The 11,265-nt window shown below is 37.6% G+C and overlaps 1 non-coding gene across 1 annotated transcript; it reads left to right on the forward strand.

The window, feature by feature from the left end:
* Positions 1–10,772: 10,772 nt before the first annotated feature.
* On the forward strand, positions 10,773–10,934 carry LOC114617686. Its single transcript, XR_003710838.1, has one exon. It is a non-coding gene; the product is annotated as a U1 spliceosomal RNA (small nuclear RNA).
* Positions 10,935–11,265: the final 331 nt, after the last annotated feature.

The following is an 11,265-nucleotide window of genomic DNA, read 5'->3' on the forward strand; positions in this document are numbered from 1 at the left end:
AGGAAGGAAGGAAGGAAGGAAGGAAGGAAGGAAGGAAGGAAGGAAGGGGAGGGGAGGGAGAGTGAGCCAGCAAACTCAAAGTGATGATTTTTATTTTAAATTTCCATGATGCTACTTGTTCATAACAGATAATTCCTCAGTTTTCTACTGAGAGTTGGAAATTCTGAACTCATTTTGATTCCTTATTATGGTTTGGCTTATATTTATGTGACCCTGGGTCCTCTGGAAGACCAGCCAGTACTTTAGCCCTGTATACTATATTTAAAAATAAAGTTTATTTATTTACCATAATTATAATTCCAGCTTATTCATATATTCATGCATATATATATATATGAGAATTATTTTAAAATAATTTTCTTGGTTTGTGAGAAACTGTGGTAATTAGAAGTGCTTACTATTTCTTCAGAGGACTGAAGCTAACTTCCCAGCCTCTACATCTGACAGGTTACAACTACCTGTAACTCCAGCCCCCAGGGGTCTGACACTTTTTCCTAGCCTCTATGGAAACCCATATGCGGCATATGGTATACACACACACACACACACACACACACACACACACACACACTTACATAAATGTAGGTATAAATGCAGGTGTGTGCACACACACATACATACATACATACATATAAAAATTTCAAGAATAAAAATTTTAAACAATTTGCATTTCATTCATTTTACGTAGGTAATTTTTGTACATCTATCATATTATGTTCATCTATTACATTATGTATCTGTGCACACCCGAGGTCATGTAAAACTTTCTTAGATGAAAAGTGGATGTGATTGGAAGAATTTTAAGAATCTTTGATGTATATGAATATACATATTCATATATATATATATATAATCTCAGAACCTGTATCAATAGATCAGCATTTTCATAAACCATATTTAAAGTTTTTATTTTATGTTATGTGTAGCAGTGTTTTGTCTGCATATGTGCCTGTGTACATCCAGTACCATCAGAGAGCAAAAGAGGGTGTCAGATCCCCTGAGTGGAACTGGAGTTACAAACCGTTCTAAGCTTGCTATGGAACTTGGGTTCTCTGGATGAGCAGTCTTTGCTCTTAACTATAGAGCCCATATGCCATATTTGAAAACCATTACAATACAGTTTATTAACTTGCCATTTACTTATTTTTCAGTGTTAAAAATAGTGTCTATGAGCTGGGCGGTGGTGGCGCATGCCTTTAATCCCAGCACTTGGGAGGCAGAGGCAGGCGGATTTCTGAGTTCGAGGCCAGCCTGATCTACAGAGTGAGTTCCAAGACAGCCAGGACTATACAGAGAAACCCTTTCTCGAAAAAAACAAAAACAAAACAAAAAAAAAATAGTGTCTATGACCTTCTTCATACCATGTAAGTCTATGACTGATTAACATACCCAGACCCTTCCTGACTTCTGTAGTTAGGTTCCTTGGTTTTATTCACAAGCACCATCAAGATGGTTTTGCAAAATATCTCTCAAAAATTTGGGGAAATAAGAACCCAAAATGATGGAAAGGCTAATAAATATGTTCTCTCTTAAAACCCAGGAACAGAGAAACAAAAGTCTATTTTACAAGGCTTGGCATTTAAATGGACCAAATATAACTATTACATTGACATTATTTTTACAGCTGGAAAAAGTACTAAAATGTAAATGTTTAATGTAATGGTTATAAAAAATTATCTTTAAACCAGTACAATACTGTCACTAAATTAAACTGTGTGGGGTGTAGGAAATTTGATGTGAGCTTGCAGAACTGATTGTTTTCTCTGCTCTTCTTGTCTCTATGGTTTTGGAGAATATTGAAGCATCCTGCATTTTTATTTTTCAGACTTTAAATAAGGAGAACAGTGTCTTCTTGTTTGGACTGACTCTATGAACAAAATATATATAACTTCCCTTTCAGTGCAAAGCAGAAGTACAAGATTCAGTGCTCTTTCTTTCAAAGAATCTTCTCTAGGTCTTATTAAAGAGCAAAAGGAATCTTTAGAATTTTAACTGGGAATAAAAAGCCTAGAACTGCTCTTTCAAGAACTCTACTCATTCAGAGATATACTTTCAGATCCAGACATGTATACTCCAATGGCCAACATTAGAGTTTTGTCAACATAGTCTAGAATCATCTATAAGTGAGGTTTTTTTTATGTAATGTATAGAAAATATTGGTCTATGTACATGTCTCCATGGAGGAGTGTCTTAATTAAATGAATTAAGACTCAAAGGCTTTCCCACTGTGGGTGGCACCATTCCCTAAGCAGTGGACCCTAACTTTACAAGAGTGGAGAAAACCAGTTGAACACATGCCTGCATACATTAACTTACTCTTCTCAGCTTTTTACTGTACATGTAAGATCAGTAGCTGCTTTCAAGTTCCTGCTGCCTTGGCTTCCATGCAGTGATGAACTATAACCTGGAATTGCAAGCCAAAACAAAGCCTTTTCCCTCTTAGATGTGGTTATCCATGTCTTTGTCACAAAATCTGGAATTAGGACTAAGATATCTATTAATCCTCCCATTCTGAATCCACTGCAGACATTAGTAAATGAGTGTGAATGTTTTATTTCTTGGTTTCTGAGGTAAGTCTCTGTGTCATGGATCATTTGTCATGCCCATCAGCATTAGTAGGGTTTTTTCCCCCTTCAGGTCTATGGATTTGGGAAGCTAGAACTTTCTGCATAATGGCATATCTTATCTTCTGTAAGAATTGCCTTTTCTTCAGCTTCTGGCAGGACTGGTGGTGGGGACAATGAAAATGAGTAGTAAAACGTGAAAAGAAGTGTACCCGGGATATTGACATTAATTAATTAAATTAATTAATTAATTAATTAAAGAGTACAGAGTGACATGTGTGTGTCTGTTGGAACATCAATAAAATATGATTGTAGGTACAATGTGGCCTCCTCATGTATGCAGTTGCTGTGGCTTAAGTATGGCTTGATCTTTTCTCAAAGGGTTCAGGTACTGGGGACTTTGCCTCCAGTGGGTTGATATTAAGTGATAGATCTTTTAATAGATGCGACCTACTGGAAGTATTTATGTCCTTTGGGCTCTAATGGCCATCTTGGAATTCTCTTTCACCCTTCTAACAGGAGCTGACTTAGTTGATAACAAGGTAGTTCCCTTCCAGACTTGCTGACTCTGTCTCACCATGCTGTCTCTCATGCTCCCTCATGCCCACATTCTAATACTGATGAGAAAAGGTGAAGAACTCTTTCACTAGAAGTCAAACCCACAGAGCCCTCCTCACTGCAAACTTTAAGCTTCTGAAATTACAAGGCAAACAGACCTCTTTTCCTTCCTCTGAATTTGACATTGGGTTACAGTGATGGCCAGTGGAGTAGCAAAGTATCTTAAGTCACAAAAATAGTGGCAACCTTCAAGATTTCTCAGTTTAGTCACAGAACCAATGGCTTGCTAAATAGATTCTTCCAACCTCCCCATATTCTCTCCCAACCTTCATGTCAACAGTATTTTTATAATAGGAAAAAAAAATTTCCCTTTCTCAAATCTTGCTTTGAAAGTGGAAAAAACAAAAAATATAGGCTCTTTTATATATAATCACATTAATTTGCATACAGCCACACCCAACTTTATAACAGAACAAGAAAACATTTGTATCAATGAAATATGAAACTGAAAACCATAAACCTAATATATATCAAGATATTTCCAAAGGTTAATAAAAAAACACATTTATGGAAATCAAGGCATTTTTTTTCTTTTACTTAGTTAGTCCTCATTTGTACACACAAGTATATATTTTGGTCCCTCTCTCCCCAATTTTCTATCCCCTACGCTACTAAAAACCCCCACACCTCTTTGTTCTATTTATAGTGTTGGCCCTTTTAGTGACCCACAGAATTCAGCCAGGGCTGTTAATGTGCTCCTGAGTTTAGAACTTACCATTAGATTATGGTGGGCTCAGCAGTAGGCACAACTTGAAACAATGCTCTTGGGTTTTAGAATCTGCTGGTTGCCAACAGATTAGCACTGTGCATGAAGCCTACTTAAGTGTGTGTGTGTGTGTGTGTGTGTGCGTGTGATCTTGAGATGAATATCCAAGTCCTTCGTGACAATTCTCTGATTTCAATAGCGTTGTCTTCAAACATTCCCAAACTTGCTTCTTTAAATGTTCTTCCTAATCTCTTGTACATTCCGCAAACTCATGTTTATCTTCAAACAAGCAAACAGACAAAATTACATAGCACTGTAGCTCTGTGCTCTTGTTATTTCTGCCATAAGATGTGACAATATCACTGAGTTGATTGAGTCCAATTCTGTTCACTTGAGTCACCCTTACCGTGTCACAGATATTCAATACTTGTCTCTCCATTGCTCCTTGCCTGTGAGGTTCTTAAACCACAGGCATTTCTTGTCTGTCATTTGTGTTCACTAATTTCCATAGTGACTAATCCAGTGGGTATAGATGATGCTTGTTAGCTGGTTAAGATCTGCTAAATATCAAAAGAAAGTTTGAAGACTTAATCATCTAGCTAGCAAATGGTAACGACAATTTCTGGCCAGATCACCAGACTCATATCCATCTTCGGCTGGCTTCCTATTGTCTCTTATTTCTCACTGTCATCTTTTTAATTTATTTCTAGTATTTTATTTTTGTAGTGACTATTTTGGAGAAGGACTTTCCTATATAAAAATGTTGGATTTAGGAAGGATCATCTTTGTACATAACAAAATAGTAGTTTGTCAACTTTCATACTCTTACATTTTAATAATTTTCAATGAATAGTCATGTATCAGTGAATATTCCAATGCATGGAGAGGAAGCATACACTGATATAAGGGCTGAGTGGTCAGTCTGAACCAGAGAAATTTAAGAGCTAAGATTTCACACTGGTGTGTAGCCACTTGTAGGTCAACCATATTCCAGAGAAAGGCTACACAAGCATGAATACATGGACAGCACAAATTTGATTTGATGGGGGAAGTAAAGAGGACATAGAACTGGGTGAGTAAAGAGAAGGGATAAATCTGGCAGGAGTTGAGGAAGACCGAAGTGGAAACTTAAGGGTTCTCTGGCAAGTCAGTTGTGTTGGATGATGTTTGGCTGGAACAAACACGTGAAGGAGTGTTTTCATGAAGTGGCCACAGGTGAAAGACTAAGGTGAACTCGAGAAGAAACATTTAGCTGAAGCAGACACAGGAGAAAGGATGTTCTGCTAAAGCAAGCATGTGAAAGAAAACATGATGAAAGATTCTTTGCTAACAACACGCATGTATTGGTCAGCCTTACACTGTATAGTTGAACTCCATTTGTTAGGACTCCATCGAGAGAAATACACCATAACACTTCTGGTGGTGTGCTGCAGTTTCTTACTGCTTCAAAGGACTCAGGTTGATTGCTAGAGTTATATCAACTGAGACAGACTCAAATGCTAAGGCAAGACAAGTGCTGAGGCAAGACCAGTGGAGGACATGTGATGTTTAGAGGGTATAAATAGAACTCGACAGACAGATGGGAGGCTGAGCTTTGCTTGTTTATAGAGCTGGCTGTGCAATGCTTGTTGGCTCACCAAGAGAGGCACAGCTAAGTACTTGGCATCCCTCTGGGTCCCTCCTGCTGACCTGAGCTGAGGCTGATGCCTGACTGTCTCTGGTGGGTAGTACCACTGCTGCTGATTTGTGTTTGCTATTCCCAACTCTCCTGAACTGGATTGCTGGTACATCTGTGAAGTGTTGCGCTGCTAACCTGTGAACTGAACTATGCCAATTTCCAGACAACACAGATGGGAGTTGATCCAAAGAAACTTTCTAAACAGTCTCACTTCCCCCCACCCTCCCATATCCTTTCTTTCCCACCCACTACCTCTGGTGGGTGGTGAGCTAAAAGGGAGGTTAAAGCATTTAAGAACCATCATTAAAAATAGACTTTGACAGAAGATGACGAATATAGGGAAAACTCATGGTATGAAATTCTTAGCTATCTAATAAAATAATCACACACACACACACTCCCCTGAAAGAAAGTGCCCTGCTGCATTCACTGCCATCATCCCTTTTCACCAGTGTATTACCGTGGGTCTAGTCCACTTCTTGATGCTAGTGAACAAGGTGGGTGACATTCTTTCCTAAGAGAAGTATGTAACAGATGGGAAAGAAGAGAGACAAGGAAAGCAGAAGAAGATTTAAGAAAGAAAAGAGGAGGAACAGACAAAGGGAAGTACTCATAATTAACCACAATTTAGTAAAGTGTAGGATTTACAACAACAACAATGTTATTTGTCATATTAAGGTTTCCTGCTAACTGAAATACTCGTATCACATTAAGACGAGATCTTTGAAAACACTAGGGTTCTCTGTACTTATGGACATTGAAGTGGAAACAGCTGTCTAGCAATCTCTAAGGTCACACAGAGATTGAGTGAAAAGCCAGGGTTGAAATGATGTTGAATTTCACCTGACCACTTCTACCACAAATGTGGCATATCTCAGGGTTTGCACATACACGCTTTAGGATGGGGAACATCCCTAACATGGTTATGTGGATGCTTTTACTGTTGAGCTTCCTGGAGGTCAGCTAAAATACATTGCAACTCTTTATTGGAGAGAAAGAGTGTGGCGCTGCATCTGTTAAGCTAACTCATTTGACATTAGAAAATTTATTTCATGTAAATTGTATCCCATAAAACATATTTTTAGAAAAGATTTAGCCTTAAAGATTTAAAAATATTCACTCTTCTCATCCTAAGGAGTAACCAGCTAGATAACAGATTGAGCTTAACTGAGATAGAGATGTGCCTGACTGAACTTGGCCATTCCGGAAGGGTATATGTGTGTGTAAAGAATATTTTCTTCAAGCCGCTCACCAAAATCCATGTGTAGCATAACTAGTGTCCTTAGAAAAATGAATCACCTCTTTTTAGATTTCTGGTTAGCCTTCCAGGACACTACCAAATTATTTCCTATACCACTGACTCTGTGTACTTTCACAGAACGTCTTACATGTGGTACGCATGGCTTCTTTTCTTACTCTAAAAAAATGCAATGAGATTGAATTTTTATCCCCATTTCTTTGATGAGAAAGCTGAGGTTCAGAAACACAATTTTGTGTTTAAGTTCTCTTGGTTTCATGTTGATGAGGAATGGATAAGAGCACCTTGGGATGCTCAATTTATCAACACGAGTTTCTTCCTGCTAGGCTTGGACTTCTAACTTTGCAAATGACTGGAGAGTATGGCATGGGAATTTTTTTTCCTCTTGCAACTTAAGGTACAAATGAAGGGAGCCTTCTATCACATGCCATCCTTTCTTTGGATCTACTATTCTCAACCATGTCTTTTGATTTTCTTTTTGCTACATTCTGCTCCATTTTAGAAAAGTCCTTAGATACCAATCTAATGTTATTTTCAAATATATGTATTTCTGTTTCTTCAACCCCTACTCTACCTATCCTGGGATATCTATCCACCGTGTCTCCATGACATGGCTAAAGGGTTTCCTACAGTGCTTGAGAGATGTCTGGTTTTCCTTTTTCACAGGTTGACTGTTAAATGTGTGCTGTCCATTTATCAGGGACGCTCTAAATGGCACTAAAGCTGACATAGAACAAGCGGGAGCTGACAGCTTCACTCCAGTTACAGCTGATTAAAGGCTGTTGAGGCCTGAGGGCCCAGTTCTAAACGAGGACCACTCAAACTCAACCAGAACAATTCCAGCATGAATCTTTTACACCACTTGCAATGGAAATGGATGAACCTTCCAGTAGTTAAGGAGGATGTGGAGAAAGAGGCCCAGAAATGTAATAAGGTATAATAGATAAGAAATCTGTAGCTTATTTGGAAAGCAAAATGCAAACACTAATGGACCAGAATATACAGGTGCTCTGTGTACACAGAGACAGTGTATGAACTTAAACTTACACACATGCCTGCATTTCTAATGATGCTCTTAATGGTTATTACTACCTATTATGATACCAAGTAATCGATGCACAAGAACACATAATAATAATAGACTTTCAATTTGCATAGCACCTTTAAAATCCCAAAATGTTTTCACATCTGTTATCTTATTCAATACAAGGTTAGAATAGAAATTAGTAACCCAATCTTACATTCAACAAACTAGAATACCTCAAGGTCAAGGTTTGGTGAGTCTGACCTTATTTAATGAGCTATTGCACAGCAAGATTTATATTTATTCATTTCAACTTTCCACACGTATTCCTGCCCGAATATGATGCCCAAGTTTGATGGTTACATGTTGTTTGCTGCAGACAACTGCACGACAACATCTGCATTGCTTATCACCTCCTGTGTTAAAAAAATTATCTAAGGGTCTATGCCTTTCAGAGATTTTCTGCTACTTGGCAGCAGGGGCTATGGATTGCTTCTGATCTTTCTACTCTCACTCTTTGGCATCAACATTATAAAAAGCTGTTCAAAGAAACTGGAGAGACATGTTCATTTAAAAGGAGGGTAATATTTATAAATATGATCCTGGAAAATGATGCTAATAAACTGACAATTTATTTGACTTTGTAATCAGATTGTATTATTCAGGAGGTGATGGCAACTTATAGAATGGTGGAAACATTTGAATATTTGTCCTTGATAAGATTAATATCCAGAATCTATAAAGGATGAATAACTTATCATGAAAAGGTCAAAAAAAAAAAAACCCCAAAGGATTTGAATAGACATTTCTCCAAAGAAGATACAGGGATGTCTTATTAACATGTGAGTAACCTGTGCCATAAGTTACCAAGGGAAATGCAGGAGAAGACTTCAGTGTGGTGAGCTTCACATAGACCTAGATAGTTAATTTGAGACAAGACAATAATGGGAAAGTAACAAAAGTTAGAAATGTCAGGGAAAAGAGAACTGGATTGATGGTAAGAATGTAAAATCAAACAGATGGGAACCATTTGAGGAGGTCCTTCAAAGGCTAACAGAAACACCATGTAACTCAGGACCTCTGCTATCTATCTAGGTGGAGACTCAAGAGAGCAGAAAGCAGGGATTCACTTGGATGCTTGCACACTCCAAGGCCAGCATTGATTACATTGTTATTCACAAAAGAGCAACAAAGTGAAAATGACCCCGGTGCCTATCAAAAGGTGAGTAGGAAAGTAAAATGTGTTACTCACATACAGTAGAATATTACCATGCCTTAAAAAGAATAAAATCCTGGTGTGTGCATTGAAAGATGAACAGAGAAAAAAATAACTTGGGGATATGAGCCTCATACAAAGAAGAAAAATCACTGTATCTGCTGGAGAGATGGGTCAGTGGCTATGAGCACTGACTGCTCTTCCAGTGGTCCTGAGTTTAATTCCCAGCAACCACATTATAACTCACAGTCATCTGTAATGGAATCCCATACCCCCGTCTATTGTGTCTGAAGACAGTGGCAGTGCACTCACATATATGAAATGTATAACTTTAAAAAATATCACTGTATCAGTCTACTTAAATAAAAATTCTATAGGAAAATAAGCAAAATGTCAGTCCCTCTCCCCCTTTCCTTCACTTCCCCCCTCCTCCACTCCTACCCCTCCCCTCCTTTCCCCTTACCCCTCCTTTCTCTTGCCTGCTTTTCCATCATTGGTTATCCAGTGTTGGTCTTCATATAGGCCAAGCAAGTTCTGCAACTCTGAGATGCAGCTACAGATCCTAAGAAAAAATTCATAGAGATGCAAGGTCACTCCAGGTGTCCCAGGAGCCAAAGAGTAGGAAATGAAATCATATCAGTATGTGGGTGAGGGAACTTGTGCTGGAAATGATGAAGAATTTTCAGCAATAGAGACTGATGACGGCTTCACAACAACATGCATGCAGTGATGTCACTGGGTTCTGTACTTGAGGTGAAGCAGACATCGTATCACCTGTATTTTCTCACGAAGAAACTGAGGAAGAGTGAAACACTGTCACCATTGTGTCTCCCCTTTGCTCTGCGAAGGTTCATTAGACAAAGGTTCAAGAGGACAAAGCTGTTTCCCATTATCTCCACACTTTCATTTTACTTAGCTTGGAGCTTGTTCTTTAGCCTTCCCAAGAAATCAAAAAGAAGTCCCCACCCCGAGATGACAAAGAATCTAGAGAAAATATGCATGGCAATAAGAGGTTAATATTTAAGAAGAGAGTTGTTTTACTTTTTATAATCTGAATATATATTTCAAATACAATTATTTTTGTGCATTGCATATTTTTGCATGCTTTATAAAACAAAATAATAGCAAACTTTTCCTGCAAAATACAGATTCCATACAATTTTTCTTTAATTTATTAATTAATATTAAAATCCACAGTCAAATTTATACAAATGGGAAAGCTGAAATACTCATGGAAAACAACTGAACATTTTAGGTAACACTTAAAATTATATATGTGAAAATATGTTTTATACTTATAGTTAATAGTAACTTTTATATCATAAAAGTATTCTTACATAAAGTAAACAGCTACTCAAAAACAATAGAAGCAAATGTCTGAAATCAAATTATGAATTTCCTTTGCATGTCTTTGAATGTCATTCCCCATAAATTTTTATTTGCTATGATAGTTTTTCTATTACATTCATAACTTATCTGGAAAAATTATTAAATTTAGTTAAGTGAATGCATATAAGCAGGCAGACATTTGTCCCACACCACCAATTGGTTCATTTTTCCCTCACTTTTAATTGAAATATGTTTTACAGTTTTCAAAACAATTTTTATAAAAGACTTCACTTTCAGACTTACACAGTATATCTGTATCTGCATATTTCTGGAATATCACTAATCTGAAAAATGCATCTGTATTCACAATTTGAAGTATACACATACAAAACAGATGAGACTCCATGATGACCAAAGTGGTTTTGTCAGGGTGGGGCCCATCCCTTGCATTTCTGATGTGTAGATTCCTGTGCTTTCCTCAAATGGAAGAATCTCAGCTCCTATTAGTGGTAGTGGCGGACTGTGGCAGCTACACTCTCTCCTAGTCAATAAATGAAAGGATATATGCTCAATGTCTCTATCATAACAAGATAGAAACAAATTTAATACTCTGAGGTCCAGGAGTGCATGTAGAATATGCTGTAATTTTTCTTCTCAGGGATTCTAGACCAATATTAAGGCTTCAAATCCAATTTAAAATTTAAATTCTAGATTATCCCACTTCATCAGGCGTTATTTTCAAATGTCATGACACCTTGTGGCCTACAGGAGGATGGCGGCAGAATTTGTACTCTACAGGAGGATGACACTTGTGGTTTGATTTTATTAGATGTAGGTCACTTCATATTTTGCTATGAGAAGATACGTGGTTT

This window comes from Grammomys surdaster, unplaced genomic scaffold (assembly GCF_004785775.1).
Source record: "Grammomys surdaster isolate TR1022 unplaced genomic scaffold, NIH_TR_1.0 137, whole genome shotgun sequence".
Lineage (NCBI taxonomy): Eukaryota > Metazoa > Chordata > Mammalia > Rodentia > Muridae > Grammomys > Grammomys surdaster.